This window comes from Centrocercus urophasianus, unplaced genomic scaffold (genome assembly GCF_019232065.1).
Source record: "Centrocercus urophasianus isolate 14NV4802_14NV808 unplaced genomic scaffold, USGS_Curo_1.0 seq_20, whole genome shotgun sequence".
Taxonomy (NCBI): domain Eukaryota; kingdom Metazoa; phylum Chordata; class Aves; order Galliformes; family Phasianidae; genus Centrocercus; species Centrocercus urophasianus.
In genome coordinates, this window is record NW_024884756.1 from 10,566,815 (window position 1) to 10,583,005 (window position 16,191).

Here is a 16,191-nt window from a genome sequence, read left to right on the forward strand (position 1 = left end):
AACCTGAAGTGACAAACAGTACCTCTGAAGATAGCCTTTTAAAAGAACATCATCTTTATTTAGTAAGTGTAGTTATTAGCACTTAGGACTCTAACTGCATCAACTGGTTTTCTCATCCAGGCTTTAAAAATACTGAATAAAGCCCTCTGAGAAGAAAAACATGTCACTATGACATTTTTTCCTCTTACAGAAGGATAGAAATTGAGACATTCTTAGGCTCAAGCTGTAAAACAAGTTGTTTCCTCACTTTGTGATAACTGCCACATCATCCCTTTGATGTTGCTTCAGTCTTTCTTGAAGCCAGTTATGATTGACTCATACCCAGTTTCCATTCCTTCCCAGTAAAAGCTGGGAAAACAGATTGAGAAGATTCAGAAGTACATGCACATTTGTCATCATGAGCATGCATGCATGCATATATAGAGTCACATAAGTATGTATATATATAGAATCATAGAACCATTAAGGTTGGAAAAGACCATTAAGATCATCTAGTCCAATTGTCCACATACCACCAATATTGCCTTCTAAACCACATGCTGAAGTACTACACCACTCTTCCCTTAGACATCTCCAGGGACAAGGAGTTCACCACTTCTTTGGGCAACCTGCTTCAATGTCTAACCACTCTAAGAATAAATTCTTCCTAGTATCCAATCTGAATCTCCCTTGGAACAACTTGAGGCCATTCCCTGTCGTTCTATCACTAGTTACCTGTGAGGAGAAGCTGACCTCCCCCTTCACCACAATCTCCTTTCAGGTAGAGAGTGATAAGGTCTCCCGAGCCCCCTCTCCTCCAGACTGGACAATTCCTGTTCCCTCAGCCACTCCCCATAAGGTTTATGTTCCACATTCTTCACCAACTTTGCTGCCCTTCTTTTGGGCACTCTCCAGGGCCTCGATGCCTTGTAGTGTGAGGCCCAAATCTGAACACAGTACTCAAAGTGTGCCCTCACTGGAGTTGAGTACAGGAGGATGATCATCCCCCTGGTATGCATAAACATACAGTATGTTCTACATGTAAAATAGTGCTTAGATGTTAAATGTTGACTATGCTCTTCATGTATATAAGATCCTTACAGAAATGAAGTTTAGACAGAACTTATACATCCTTCAGAGGAGGTATTTCATTGAAATAACTTTTGTCCCACTCACACCGCAATCACTCTCTCTGAATCAACACATCTCCATTGATAGGGGTGCACTGACCACTGCAGAAGGTGAGCTGAGAAAAAGCTCTTTGCCATGGTCACTTTAGCATGATTACTGAATACTACCATTGGTGTTCAGGCTCCCCACCGACTGTTAAACAACATTTAATCACTCCTCCCCCTCTTACACATCTTTGATAACACTTCATGCAACAATGTTCGCATGTACTAATTTACAGCCTCTGGAAGGAGCCAATAGGAAGAGAGTCTAAATATACCATTCTTAAGTTCTGCCTCAGTTCGTAATTTTAAAGATTAATGTCAAAGACTGGGGGAGAAAAAAAGACCCTCCCAGTTAAGCAGATATACAGCTTAGAAGTATTGAATGGAGTCACACAGAGGGACAACGCTTAAAACACAAGAACAGAAACAGATCAGAGATCTTTTGAAATTGACTTCACCCTGTATAGTCTGCATCCTGTGTGAATGAGCAAGGCAGGTAGAAAGAACTCAAATCATGGGAAAATTAAAGCAGCTGATATTTAAGCACAGCCAAGGCAAGGAGCACAAATTCGAAACAGTTTAGATCAGTTTGGACTTCCCATTTAGCTAGAGAAAAGAAATATTGGCTTGTTTTTTCAAAATCGTACAAGAGAAATAAGAAACGAGAAGGGAAAGAACACTTGAATTCTACAATGTAATCACTATGGCAACTTGTAAAGCAGTTTTACATCGTGGTTCTAGCAGTTCCCTTATGTACTATCAAAACAAATATGTTAAACACTAAAATTTAAAGAATTGGTCATTTAACGTGTTGCATTAACACATTTAGAAGTTAATTGCATTTAACTTGAATTTTATATTTGTGTCATATTGTAGCACTCAAAATTAGTCATTTAGCAATACAGAATGGGGGGGATGTTAGGTTGCAGATCCAGTCTGACTGATACAGTTTTTAATTCCACTCAAATTTACCAGGATCTGATACAGTCACCTCTGCTAGAAATAATTTTTTACAAGTACAGCATGCAGGCTCTTGTTCATTGCTGGCAGAAGTGCATACATAATGGTGGTGACTATGTTGAAAAACCGTTTAGCAGTTGAGCATTTGCTCTACCAAATAGCATTACTGTTTTCTTACCGCCTGCTGTAGTTTCCACAGAAATAAAGAGGTATTACTTTCAGAGTACCTATGTACACACATGCTCCTCGAAGAAATGAGAAAAAAAAATCTTGTTTGCTTTTGTTCATTGGTGAGGTCAAGAAATAATGTACTCTGCTAGTAAGGAGTAATTAGATTATTTAGGTGGCAGAGCCCAATACACAGGCACTGACTTACCATACCAACATCAAGAAATTGCAGCATTAAACCACTGCCAAGGTTACCTCAGTAAGCCTATATCATCATGAACAGGTCACCGTGTTCCATTCAATATAGAACCTTAAATTATACCAGCATCATCTTATTCAGAGAACGAACATTAAAAATTGAAAAGCTCTCAGGTCTGCAATTTAAATAGCCACCTTATTTAAACTGTCATGGGTTTTGAACCCTCAATGACTGCAAAATGTGCATGATCTGATCTGAAAAATAACACTAATGCAAACCTAATGCTGCCCTTGCGTTGTTCCTTAAGGAATTGAATGTGAAACAGTCCAAGAATCAGGGAAGAACTACATTTTAATTTCATTAAAAATTAAGCATCTTGACAGAACCAACAGCAAAACAGCATTAACTAAAAGCAGCATTTTTGAGCATACGGTGAAGCAGTCATTTTCACTGAAAAATGCATGTTTAAATATTTGCATGCATATCCACATGCTTTATATTTATACATAAAAATAGAAGTCCAGCAACTATTTCATGAAGCATTTCATTGCAGTACACTTTTGAAGACCACTACATCACCTACAAAAATATTGGAAAAAATCTACATAACACTATTTCAAAATTGCAATGATAAGTATCTACTTAATACATACTTCTAGATCTTTGCAACTTGTAAGACAACCGCCTCAGTAATGAAGCCCACAGGGAAGGGGTAAGGCTCACAATTCATCAAATAGTAATGCATTAAAAAGTCGTTTAAAACTGAGGGGAGATCTCCCTCTCCCTCTCCTCGAATGTACACATTTTTCTGATTAAGTAAAAGATGAAAATTACATAAAATTAGAATCCTGTAGTAAAAGTATCCTTAAAAGCTAACAAACAAGATATTGCAAACATTAAGGGTTTCTTTGTGGTTTTGGTGTTTGTGTTTGTTTGTTTTAATAGAAGTCAGAGGAGTACCAGGAAGAGTTTCCCTAGACTTAGAGAATTCTTGTCATCAACTCCGTATTTGCTTTGATTTATTAATTTTGATGAGACTAATTCACTACTGTATTTGAAAGATCTGAAAGTTGTGTTTTAGGAACACAACCTAGTTATGATAAAAATATAATATAATAATAATTGCAGGCAGCCATTAAAAAAACTCAGCAAACTCACCATGTGCTGCTCAACACACAAGACTGCTTGGAGAAACTGTTCCAGGAGTGTTCCAGCCACTACTGCATGGTACCTGTTTAAAAAATAAAGACTGAATTTGATCACTTTGAAACAACATCAAAGACATTAACTACAAGTAAACAAATAGTATTTTATTTCTAATACACACAACATGCACAAAAGCTTAATTCAATAGAAGTTTCACTGTTTACTTCAGCAAAAGCGGAGTTAGGCTTAAATGTTTAAGACAGAGTACAAAGGCAAGCATTTTAAGCTGGTATTGAGTGAAGAAGCTATGAATGTCTTTTTCTCCTCCCTCTTTCAAGCAGAGCACTCAACACTGGATTTGTGTGAAAATTATTGCGGTTATTTGAAATAAAGTTCATTTGAATATGAAGAACCTAGATTCTTGGGTAAACAGTCCGAATTTATTCCATTGTGCGAACATAAGCAGAAGAAAGTCCCTCTCTAAGAGCAGTCTTTACTTTTCACATGCTACAGCCTTCCACATTTTGCCACCAGGTGGCAAGATGACAGCAAAGGAACGCCGTGAAATTCCCTCATTATTAGCCTACTGCTGCCCTCTAACGTAGCAAAGAAAAATCAACAGCTTCTTCAAAGCTGAGACTCCAAAAGAGCGGCAATGTTACTTAGTGTAGAGAGAAAAATGTAACTACTGATCAAAATGAAAAGCAGCAGATTCCGATTTCCAAGAGCTCAGCAAAGTCTGATATACTTAAAAATAATCCATAGGTCAACAAAACATTCATTTGTATGTAGTTATATCAGAAGGAATTCAAGTCAATTCATTAATGTGAATGAAACAAGGACAGGAAAAAGAGAACAGGTGATAAAACCCTCAAAAGTTCAAGGTTAAGAAAAATCTTTTTTTTGCTAAGCTTTTCTGGTTCTAAATGTTCGTCTTTCCACCAGAAAGTTTCCTCATTAAGCCACTGTAGCTACGCACGTAGTATCAAAGTGCACAGTTCAGTATTGACAGACAGTAACATTTAAAGCAAAATCAAGTACCATACCAAAGCAAGCATTTGTTCTTGTATGTATGATAGAAAATAAGAGTCTGCAGCACTTCGCCGTATTCTCAAGCAACTTATTTTGGCACTTATATATAAGATTATTTATCCCACTGACCTACCATACAAAGCTCTAACCAAGTTGATTCTTTTTTCAAAGACAACACATGACAATCATACTCTTTACTGAAATTTTAAGGCTTCAAAGCCTACAAATTCAGTGAAACAGTAACCATTTTCAACTAGTCACAGAATGATATCTGCAAGGCACTTCCCATTCTCCAGCACTCTACAAATGCATGAGTGCCTTTATTACCAGTTGAAGTCCAGAAGGACTAGGAGTATTCCTCACTTTTAACATCTCGGCTTCGTACTTTTGCAGAGAACTGTACATGGGCAGATATGAAGAGCACAGACATCATGTACGTAACAGACTGTGTAACTGCAACATTTGAACCACATCCTGCAGACATGTTTTGATATTGCTTACTCAGATGAAGTTATTCTAGCTTACAGGTAGTTCATGGACAGGAAAGGATTCTGTACAAGAAGACATTTTGCTTGCGTAACAATGTTTCACAGGACTGCAACATGCTCCACAAGTAAAGAAAGCATTTCTCTCTTCAGAATGCTATTAGAGTTATAAGTACGATATCTGTCTAAACATAAAATGATCAACTTTTTTTTCAGTTTCAGCTAGAGAGGATATTCTAAAACAGCGTAAATATGATGCTGTGCTCCACCCTCACTGATCAGCATTAACTCTCAAATTTGCATGGAAACAACTGGAAAATGGTTTAATGTTTCTGTCCCCAAAACATCCACTTGAATTTTTATTTCAGTCTCAGGTCACAGCCATTGTTTGCAGATACTACAGTACCCAAAGCTACCAACAGAAATGACGAGAACCAGGAACTGTACAAATACAAGCTATTATTTGCTGTTAATTTAAGAACTGAACATTTACTTGGGAAGTCTTAATAGAAATAAAGGTCTTTAAGTCAGACAAAGCAAATTGCATGACCTGAACATCCAATTAAAAGTAATATATCAGAATTTGAGTTGTCAAATATATGTAATCACTTGGCTGCTAAAAGACACCATGAAGAAATGCCCACAGCTATCTGAATAATGAGTAAGCTAGAGGAAAAAGATCAGATTGTTCTCTGTGGAAAGAGAGGGAAAATCTGAATTGCTTGCTCCAAATTGCCTGCTTGCCATCTGCATATCTTGCATGCTGTTCTTTTTACTTTTCATTCAATAGAATTTGGAAAGTCTTAATTGCTGACTACATTTATTTTGGAGTCCTTTTCAGTAAGTTAGAAATCTGCTGGTATAAAACATCTGAAGTTTGAGCCATACCACCCTGCAATAGACAGGAAATAGCTTCTCTTACAGTTATCCATTTAGCACATCCTCAAGAGAAAGGCCCCATATCAATTCAAAACCAACTGCAGTTGCAGCTGACCCATGCATTTCATTCCAAGCAACGTGCTCACACTCTGCTTTAGTGGAGAAGCACATTGGAAAAACAGAGAAGTGACTGGTCCTGGGTGAAAGAAACTCAGGCCAGCATCAAACAAAGGCCAGCATCAAACTCTCTCAGGAAAGGGTAACACTAAGGCACGTACTGTATGGAACCATGTCCTGCAGTGCAAACTGCAAAAGCACAAGGAATTTTTAGTGACTCGTACTCTGGCAATGCAGCTTGAGAGGATACTGGGAAAAGTACTGGAGTGCTTAGCAGCATGTGCTTCAGGTGGGTGTGACAGCTCTGTGGATTTCCTTTCTATATCTGGTTACACTAAAGAACAAGAGAATAAAAGCCACACACTGCTTCTCTTCTGAAATGGCAGAAGAGTTCAAGTGTTCAGGACATTACAATAATTAAGCTCTCAATTGGGTTGGTTTATTTAAAAGAACAGTTAAAAGCCACTACAGATAGTAATGCTGCAAGTATTAAACTGAAAGATATTAAGATGACCTGCAAATGAGATAATTTCATCCAGAAATTAAGCTTCACAAAATCCAGCACTGTCAGAAAGGATTGGCACTTTCAGAGATTGCATTGGATTAGACATTAAGAGGCAAGCATTACAAATGTTCACATAGAAGAAGCTCCCATTTCTTTCCTCTCCAATTTTACATCTTCTGACAAGAACTCCACTAACACGCGTTATTTCTAGAAGGAGGTCTGACAAAAAGCAGCAAACCCTGAAAGTTAGGGTAATACAAGTCCTGAGATCAGCTGTTTGTAAGACCTGTGAAACACTTGAAGTCTCTCTGTAAGCTGTTCAGATGAATTATGCTGCTTTTCATCTGCTTCAGCCAAAGTCATTAAAAAAACCCAACAGCTTTGTTTCAATCAAATGTTAGCTTGTCTGGCAACTGAAAGCTACAAAACAGAGATGAAAACCACAAAGAACGTGAAGCTTCATAACATTGTTAAAGATAATGCTTTTCTAGCTTTTCTAACAAGATTTCATTAGAGGCTTAAAGTTATACGTTCTAAGAAAAAGTATATTTGCCTCCAGTTCTGGATTCTCAAGTTTTACTTCTGAGTAATTTCAGTCTCTTACAGCCACCTCTTGCAAGTGTTACTATTGCTTTTTAACAGCTTAATTTTGGAGTAATAATAAAAGTCACCTTTTAGAGGGATCCATTTTTTTAATTGTTGTAATGACAAATTCCTTCTTAACCATAAGTATTATCAAGAAATATTTCAAAGCCTCCTTACAGATTTAACTCTTAATTCCTTCTTCACCCTTTATCTCCTTCAATTCCTTTCTTCTTCCTCTCCTCTCAAAGCCCCCAAACAAAAAATCCTGAATACATGTTACTTGCAAGAAGAAAGCTCTTTGTAGGGAAAATTTATCCACACTATTTCAGCTCTGCTTACTGTCTCAGTCACTGGTGGGAGCACCATCCTCGAGACTCATCTGGAAGATAACGATGTAAGAGGGACCATGACTCAAACAACTTAAACGCTGACACCTTGCTAGAATATCTTTACAAGTCAGGCTAGCCAAGACTGGCAAGTACATCTTGACCAGCTTAGTTAGTTGTGTATACTTCTAAAATGATGTCATAATTTTATTCACCTTCAAGCATTACTTTTCATCTCATGCCTTAGAAACCATTCCAATTTAAAGGACTGTTATCAATAGCTCATTCATAAATATGATATTGAAAGAGGTAAAGAGTGAGAGAGTTGATAACACATGTTTCTTATAAATGGATCATGGAAAATTCATAGCTAGGACTGAAAATCCTGTATCAGCAGGCAAATAACATCAGCTGCAATACAGGCAGATATCACAGCTATCACAGTGCACAGCCATCCTGTGGAATTTACTTCGGTATTAAGCTACACCAACAGAACTTCCTTCACTCACAGTTAAGCTGTAACTCAGGTTTAAAGAGGACTTCAATAGAAGATTGCCATCTTTGCTCATCTGATTTTCATTTGTAATCAACTTCGTAGAATTCCATACACGAAACCTACTTTATGAAATTCTGTCCTCTGGTTTAACAGCAAAATAATGAAATTTGAATTTAATCTGTTATGTTTAGAAGTCTGCTTAGTGCTATGTTTTAGTACACAAAGAACCCCCTGTGCAATTTCTAAATGCAGCGTGCCGTAGCACAGACATTAAGCCTGTTGGATGGAAAGCATATCTGTCTTTCTCATTAAGTATTCAGCACAAAAGGACAAATTAACAGAATTGCAAAGAAATTTTAAATGAAAACAAAACCAACAGTGGTGGCTTAACCAGAATTCTCTACATACTTGTACCCAGCCATGAGGAAAATAATTGAAATACTTATAAAATCTTCTCAATGCTTTTTTTCCTCAAGAAGAATTAAAGGCCCCAAAGGAGCCCCAAGGAGCTGACCTACTAAACTGACTTTTAACTCATTTGAAGCCACTGATTTGAAAAATGGTTCTCTTAGCTTTCAATATTTGGGTAATACGTCCTGTAATTGTTTAAATTAAAGGTCCAGTTGGTAAAGAAAAGAAATATTTCAACATAATGCAAATGCAATGGGAAATGCAGATGTTGTTAAAGTACTCACTAGGAAACAGGAAGCATTTTTCAAGGCAGCGTAATACAGTGGCAGAACATGCCATAAAAGATAAACGTGCTCAGGGTATTCTGACATTACCTGCAATTACATCGTATCTTTGTAATGAGGGAGGAAAGGGAGAAGAGATTGTACAGCTATATACATATCAAGATCAGAACTGTTTTCAAACCAGCTGTTTCTTGTGAGCATCTACAGCTTTTTAGTCTCCCACTTAATCAAGACCTGAATAAAACCTTGAAAAGTTTTCTCTTTTCTTCCCCCACGATGAAGAAAAAACAACCGAGCAAGCACTAATGTAGAAGAACATTGTTGGAACAACATTTACAAAAGCTCAAGGCTTGGCACCCAAGATGAATTTGCACATCTGTTAGCCAAATATTCATAACTACTCTTAGGTTTGACTTCAGTATAGGAAAACACTTAATCACCTGTTTACATCCTTTTCTAGACTAGGGCTTCACATGCTTTCTGAAGAAGAGCTTATGTTGAAATACTAAGTAACTGATGCATACGTACTTCTCTAGTCTGACACATCCTTCACTTCTTAATTGGAGACGTAGCCGTCCAGAAGTGCCTATTTAGGACACCTTAAATGCTGAACCCTATTCTAAATCATATACGAGATGGATTTAAGAAAAAAATATCAGTTTATCAGTGACAACAAATTTAAATGTCAGTTCAAGATCTCCACTTACACATTTCCAAACCACTTTTCATTCCTCCACATCCTGCATTAGCCAAGAGCAAAAGAATAGGAATTAAAGCCAAAGCAGCAACATAAGGATGGACTCCTGCCTGCACTGCCATCTCAGTTGATTTGAAAGTCAATGCAGGCAGTCGCTAAATACAAATGTGCAGTTTTGTTTCCACAGAATTTAAACAAAAGACTATGACCTGGGTAGAGTAATACTTCCTCTCTAAGGGCCACGTAAACAGCAAAGTCAATTTTAAACAACTCATTTAGAAACAAACTTTCTAGAAAGACTGCAAAACTGAAATTCTTTTATATATTACTTATATATTATTTTATATATATTAATTAGATTATTCCTACATTACAACACTTAATCTCTAATTCACTCTAATCAGTAACTTGATCCTTAATCTACCAACTGATCTTGAATAAGAAGTTTTTAAGAAATTTACAAGGTCTCATAACTCTAAAAAATATGTTTAAAGAAAACCCATAATATACTAAGAATGGCACTCAAAAACATTACTATGAAATAAGTCATTTTCAAAACAATTAACTGTTTTTGGTGCTGAGCAAAGCTCAATTATAACTCCTTCTGGGCACTGAATGTTAGTATTTGATAGCTTGTGACATTCACACATCGCATAAATATCAGTACCTCTAACTGCACACGTTAAAACAGTAACAGTGCCATTTAAAGGGAAAAGACAAATCTTACTTCTCTATCAAAAGAGTTGATACACAACAAAAATGCGCTTATATTCATTGCTAAACTCAAGTATTTTAACAAGAAATTTATAGTAAGGAAAAGCATTTCACATTTTCACCATAATTTAGTATATGCTACAAAAAGAATCTCACCTTATTTCCACTTATCTTTGCACCATTCGTATGTTTCCTCTAACAAAAGTGCTGTGCATCTGAAACCAGATTTACACCACTGTAAATGTATCTTCCCTGTATCTAAATACCTCAGCGTAAGAACCAGGCCATTTTTCTTGTTGAGTAGATGCTTACATATCAGTATTCTAGTGACTGCGGTAGAACATCTATCTACAGAACATTTAAGTAATATCTAGACTAAAACAGCTATTAGGAAATCTGATTTCTAGTTTTATGACAGTATCAGTCTCAGATAACCATAATAAGAGCTAAGCATTCTCTTCATTAACAGGAATAACTGCAAGTGGAAGAAGCGTTTGGTGGACTAACATCACCCAGTAAGTGTCTTTCAGTGAGATGACTGCCTTAACACCTTAGCAGTAGTATTCAAACACTATGTATGAATTAGCTGCTTTCCGCCAGAAGTTCAGATTTCACCTCTTCAAACATCTTCCATCAGATTTCATGTCATCATTCAGTAATATCTAACTCCCACTAAAACTCATGTCTTTAAAACTTAGACAATTATCAGAGTATGGACTTCTAACTCCAGATTTTTTCAGGAAAACTCCAGTCAGCTCTGCAGAATTATGAGCAAACTCAAAGGTATCCAGGGTAGATTAGAAAAAAAAAAATTAAGGCTATCATCGATATGTTGAAGCTCAATACGGAAGGGCTGATACTTGCAGTAGCTAAGCAAAGAATGAGAGAAGGGAAGTTGAGATGCAGACATGCACAAGCCAGATTTTCATAATTTCACTGCCAGGTACATCTCAGACCACAGGAACGGTTAGGGGCTGTGCTTTGGCACACTTTTTTTTTTTAAACAATAAAAGTCTCCTTCCATTTCCAATTCTAGGGCCACCACGTGCTCATTTATATCCTGACCAGGTTTCCAATTTACATTGATTTATACCAGACGGTTTACAGTTTAAGCTACAAGCTGTTCCCATATTCTTAGACAAATCACAACACAAGCTCTTTGCTTGTTATTTAACAAAGCATTCCATGAATAGCACAAGTACCAAAGTCCCAGGTTTTGATTTTCAATAGACTCACACCCTCTGTCCTAAACTTCTCTATTAAATAATTCCAGCCCTTTTTATATACTATAGCCTCTAAGAGCCAGATCAGACATCAGATAGCACATGTGAATCCAGTACAGGCAGAATTATCAGCTAATTGCTTCCAAACATGAAGTACAAAGGCCAACTTTCTTCCAACTTTCCCTCAGTGAAGGTATTCATTTGAATCATCCTTATCTATTCACCTAGCAGTTTTCCCAATACTCGCAGGTTATTTGCTCTAAAACACTTATTCTTCATTGAAAGTGGCCAAAAGGGCCATTGGGAAGGACTGACAGATTATGTAGATAAACTGTAGTACGAGACAGACTGATAGAAGAAAATAAACTTCCACAGAAAAATAGCACAAGAGAAACAGCGTCAGTAGTATTCGGTTCTTTATACTCCCTGATAATTTTTCAGCAGTGAAAAGGATAGAAATGAGATCACATCCTGCTATTTCAGTAGGTTCCCAATAGAACTCTGACAGAAAAAGAACAGATTTGTTTTTCATCCTGAACAGCTTTTACTCGCACTTTCATACAACTCAGTAAATTGTTGAGAACAAAATGATTCCCTCCTAATGCTCTCCTGAATATCCTTACACAGAAGACGGATGTTGGCAGGCATGGTTGTCAGTAGGAATTTCATCAGAATTGTTTAGTGCTTGTAATGAAGCATATAGACGTAATTCTGTTGGAACTGTTGCCACTAATACAGTAAGAAAACTGTGAGTCAAGACCTCACCACCCACCACTGTGTAGCTGCTGGAAATTCCTCTCTGCATGCTCTGCCACAGAGAAGCATAATTCTGTCCTCTGAGTGTTACTACACCTGAAAAGAATGATATGCTACACCTGGTGCATTTTCTTAACAATGAAAGACACAGATGCATACCATCTAAAAAGGAGTTTTCTACCAGTATTTTACAGGTATTTTCACAGCTCTTCCAGTCCTCTACCAACCTGCAAACTAGCAATCTGAACACACATGCAGCTGAAAACAAAATACAATACAAAGATAAGCATGTGTATACGCACATCTCATAAGAAAAAAAATAAGTACAGTAGTAGGCTTAAATACTTACTTTTGCAGAAATAGTGTACTGGAAGGAATTGGAAAGAAGGGAGGTGAGAGAAAGAAACAAAGACAACTGCAAAGAGTATCAGCAAAAAAAACACGATTATGCTGACCTGCCTATGAAACAAAAGAGCCTGTATTCTATTTAACACCATACTGAAGTGCTGTCACTTAAACTTAATAGTCTAATATACTTAGGATTATCATCACATTTACTCAGCATCTTTTCTTCGGCTTTTGAAATACTTTGTAAACACATAACCAAACCAAAATCAACTCCTTACAAAAACAATTGCACTCTAAAAAAAGAAATGAGTTTCATCTTCTAGCATCACATTTACTCCCATTTTCCACTTTTTAATCCATATATATATATCTAATAAATAAATTCAGCAACTAAGAAACCAAAGCTGCATAAATCACCATCTCTGTGCTCCACACTGAGGAATTATATTGAGATTCATTGAAGATACCTGTGTATTGCAAAAGCCGCATCACAAACATGCCAAGCAAACTCAGAGTTCACTCTCACTAAAATTTATCTTAAGCCATCAAGTGAAATTGCTTTCATCTTCTTAGAGTTAGGAATAGATTGGTGTCTTCCATTTTAAGTATGAACATGTTACATAAACCATCATTTCCTACAAATAAAGGAGCCCATTCCATCATTTTGGGGGTTTTGTGCACCTGATCTCTGCCTAATACACAGACTAGTCTTCACGCTCTTCTATAAAGCTCATGTAACATTTGGCATGAAGACAAATGCCCTGTATACTCCCTCATGCATTAACCTGTTATCTTTAAAGTTCATCATAAACATATCAATGTGTTACTGGGCAGAAGTACCAGTGCCACCTTTGGTTAGAGTAACATTCATTAAAACGTTAATAACACCTGTACAGAAGTTAAGGAAAAGCTAATGCTCATCTGGAGAAAATGACACAGGCAAGATGTGGCCAAGAGCACAGATTTTTCATGCTACTAATCATGATCTTTCATGTTATGTGAAAGTATTTACTAAAATGCAAGCTCCCATTCCCCTAGCCTGTTCTCTTAGATAGATCCTTACTACTTGTGGAATTTCAGTAGTCATAACAGAGCTCTCCTTGTGTAAACAAAACTTAACAATCAAAGTCCAAGTAACCAGACTTAGGAGCACAGGAGTGTTATTGTTGCTATTTAGACAACTGGCCAATTTTACAAACGTATCCACAAGAAAGCCAAACCACTTGTGCTTTTTCATGTGCTTATATATTGAGCAGGTCTTAATTTGTATTTCCTTCACATAGTACCTAATAAAGCATAGAAGTGACCACATTTTATTAGCCCTGTCAATTAAAAAATTTTTATGTCAGTGTGGACCAGAACTGCTCAAATTGGATTAAGAAAAACTGTCTGCATGAACTGAAATAAGCAGCTAAACAATGAGAGCTAGAGGTTTTTTTTTTCCCTTCATAATTTTGCTTCACTAGCACAGGTTCTGAAAGTTTCCACTTTAAGACTCTAACCCTGGGGCATGCTCACAGAGAAAAATCTGAAACCCTATAACTATTCTCTTATAAAAAAAAAAAAAAGTAATGAAAGAGGACTTGCTTGGGGAAATCTCAAAGTGAACACCTGAATATTTCTAGCTGGCCCTAAGCATGATATGTTAGACCTCTAACATGCACAAATGTCAAGTAAAATTTTTTAGGAAACTCAGCCCTAATCCTTCATCCTAAACAAATCTTTGTCCATACAGAGTCCAACTAAGCCTAGTGCAACCCCTCCTCCCTGAAGCAGTGCTGCTGCATAGTCTGTGCAGAAGCAAGGGTGAAATAAGATTCAACACTTACAAGCATTTACTTGATGTCTATCATCTAACTTTACTACTGCTGTTCGATATAGGAAAGTCAAACATCTTTCCAAATACGTGACAGACTTGGGCATTTGCAGTTCAATCTCTAATACATATGGACAGTGTGTTATGTTACTTAATTACGACTTTTTTGAAAATCAAACTCTGGCTGAGGTGCCTATGTTTCAGAGCTAATTCATGCATCCAGTTTTACTTTTTAAACAGACCTAGAATTTCATCAAAAAGCTCTGTAAGTTCTTATACCTCTCTCATTCTGTGATTCTTCTAACAGGATATTTGGCATCTGTTATCCTAATGCCCATGTGAACAGTTTAAACACTGACACTTCCTAGATTATACACGTAGGAGAGGGATAAATACACAATAGCTTATATTACTGTTATATATAGTATATACGGTATTATACATAACTTAAAAGCACACAGTATGCGATGTACCATCACAGCAAAGCCAAACAGCATCCCAGCTGGTGTTCTGAAAAATTCCACATGTAGATTAAGAGAGGTGGTCCTTCCACTCTGCTCACACTGGTAAGAGCACAGCTGCCTGCTGAGCTGGGTTCAGTTCTAGATTTTCCACTAGGAGAAACACTGATGTACCCAAGCAAGCCCAATGAAATGCTGACAACATGATTAAGGGAAAGGAGCATCTGAGCACATGTTGAAGCTGGAAATTCAGTCTTGCCATTAAAACAACTTTATATCTGAAGAGCATAATCAAACACTAAAACACGTTGTGCAGAGAGGTTGTGGACTCTCCAAAATCCTGAGCAACCTGTTCTTGATGACTTGGCTTTGAGCAGGTGAGTTGGACTAACTTGCACAGATGTCTTCCAATCACCACTCCACAGCTCTAGATTGCTCAGAGCTTTAATCTCTTGGAAGCATAGATAGAATACATTACTTGAGTTTCCAGAGGGACTCCAGCTCTGAAGGCAAAGTTTGGAACTGACGACTAGATCTACTGAAAGTACACAAGCTATTACTGAAACACACCTTCAACACCAAGCTCCCGAGTCACGGCTGCGATTACAAGCAGAGGCTGCTCCAGCACAGGCTTTCGCATTGCATAGCGCCGTCTCCTGGTGAACAGGTAAAAGCGCAATTTTCTTTCTAAGATCCGAGAAAACCATCAAACGCAATATCTATGTGAGATATAGTAAAGATGAGTTTTAAGACAGTTACTTTAAATTTAAAATTCTACAATTCACAAAAATCTCAAAAAAAAAAGTTTATAAATCCCAGTTTCTCCTAGAAATGCAAAGTAGAAAAAAAAGCCTTTAAAATATCTCAAGCCTTGGAAGAAGGGCCAGCCTGCATCAAAAGCACCTGGCATTAATCTTGTTTCTGATTTCAGTATGCAAAAAACCATGTAGTTCAAAGTAGAAATACCAGAAGAAATAAACGAATATACAAAAATAGGAGAATTCTTACTCCTTCCAGAATGCCAGGGAAGAACGGAAAGGCCCCCATTTCCATTCCATTCCTAAATAATGCAGTGAATGCACTTTCTTAATACAAAACACACACAAAACTTTTCCTCCAATGTCTGCCCTCCCATATTCAAGTCAATATAACTAAAATGAAACAGATTCACCTAAGGTGCTGTAATAAATCAGCAGTACCTTTAAGGAAGGTAAGGGCTCACACACCTGTTTTGACACGGACTGCTCTCACAGAACTTAAGGAAGCCCACAGCAGCACACTCAGGGGCCTACTTCACTCGGAGGACTCCTTGGTCACAAGAGCAAATTTGGAGGCAAATGCTGCCCCATTTTTCCTCAGAATTTTTTAGCCCAACGTCATTTTCAAGCAAGGCTGCACAGAACACAAAGTGGCACTGCCATCTCAGCAT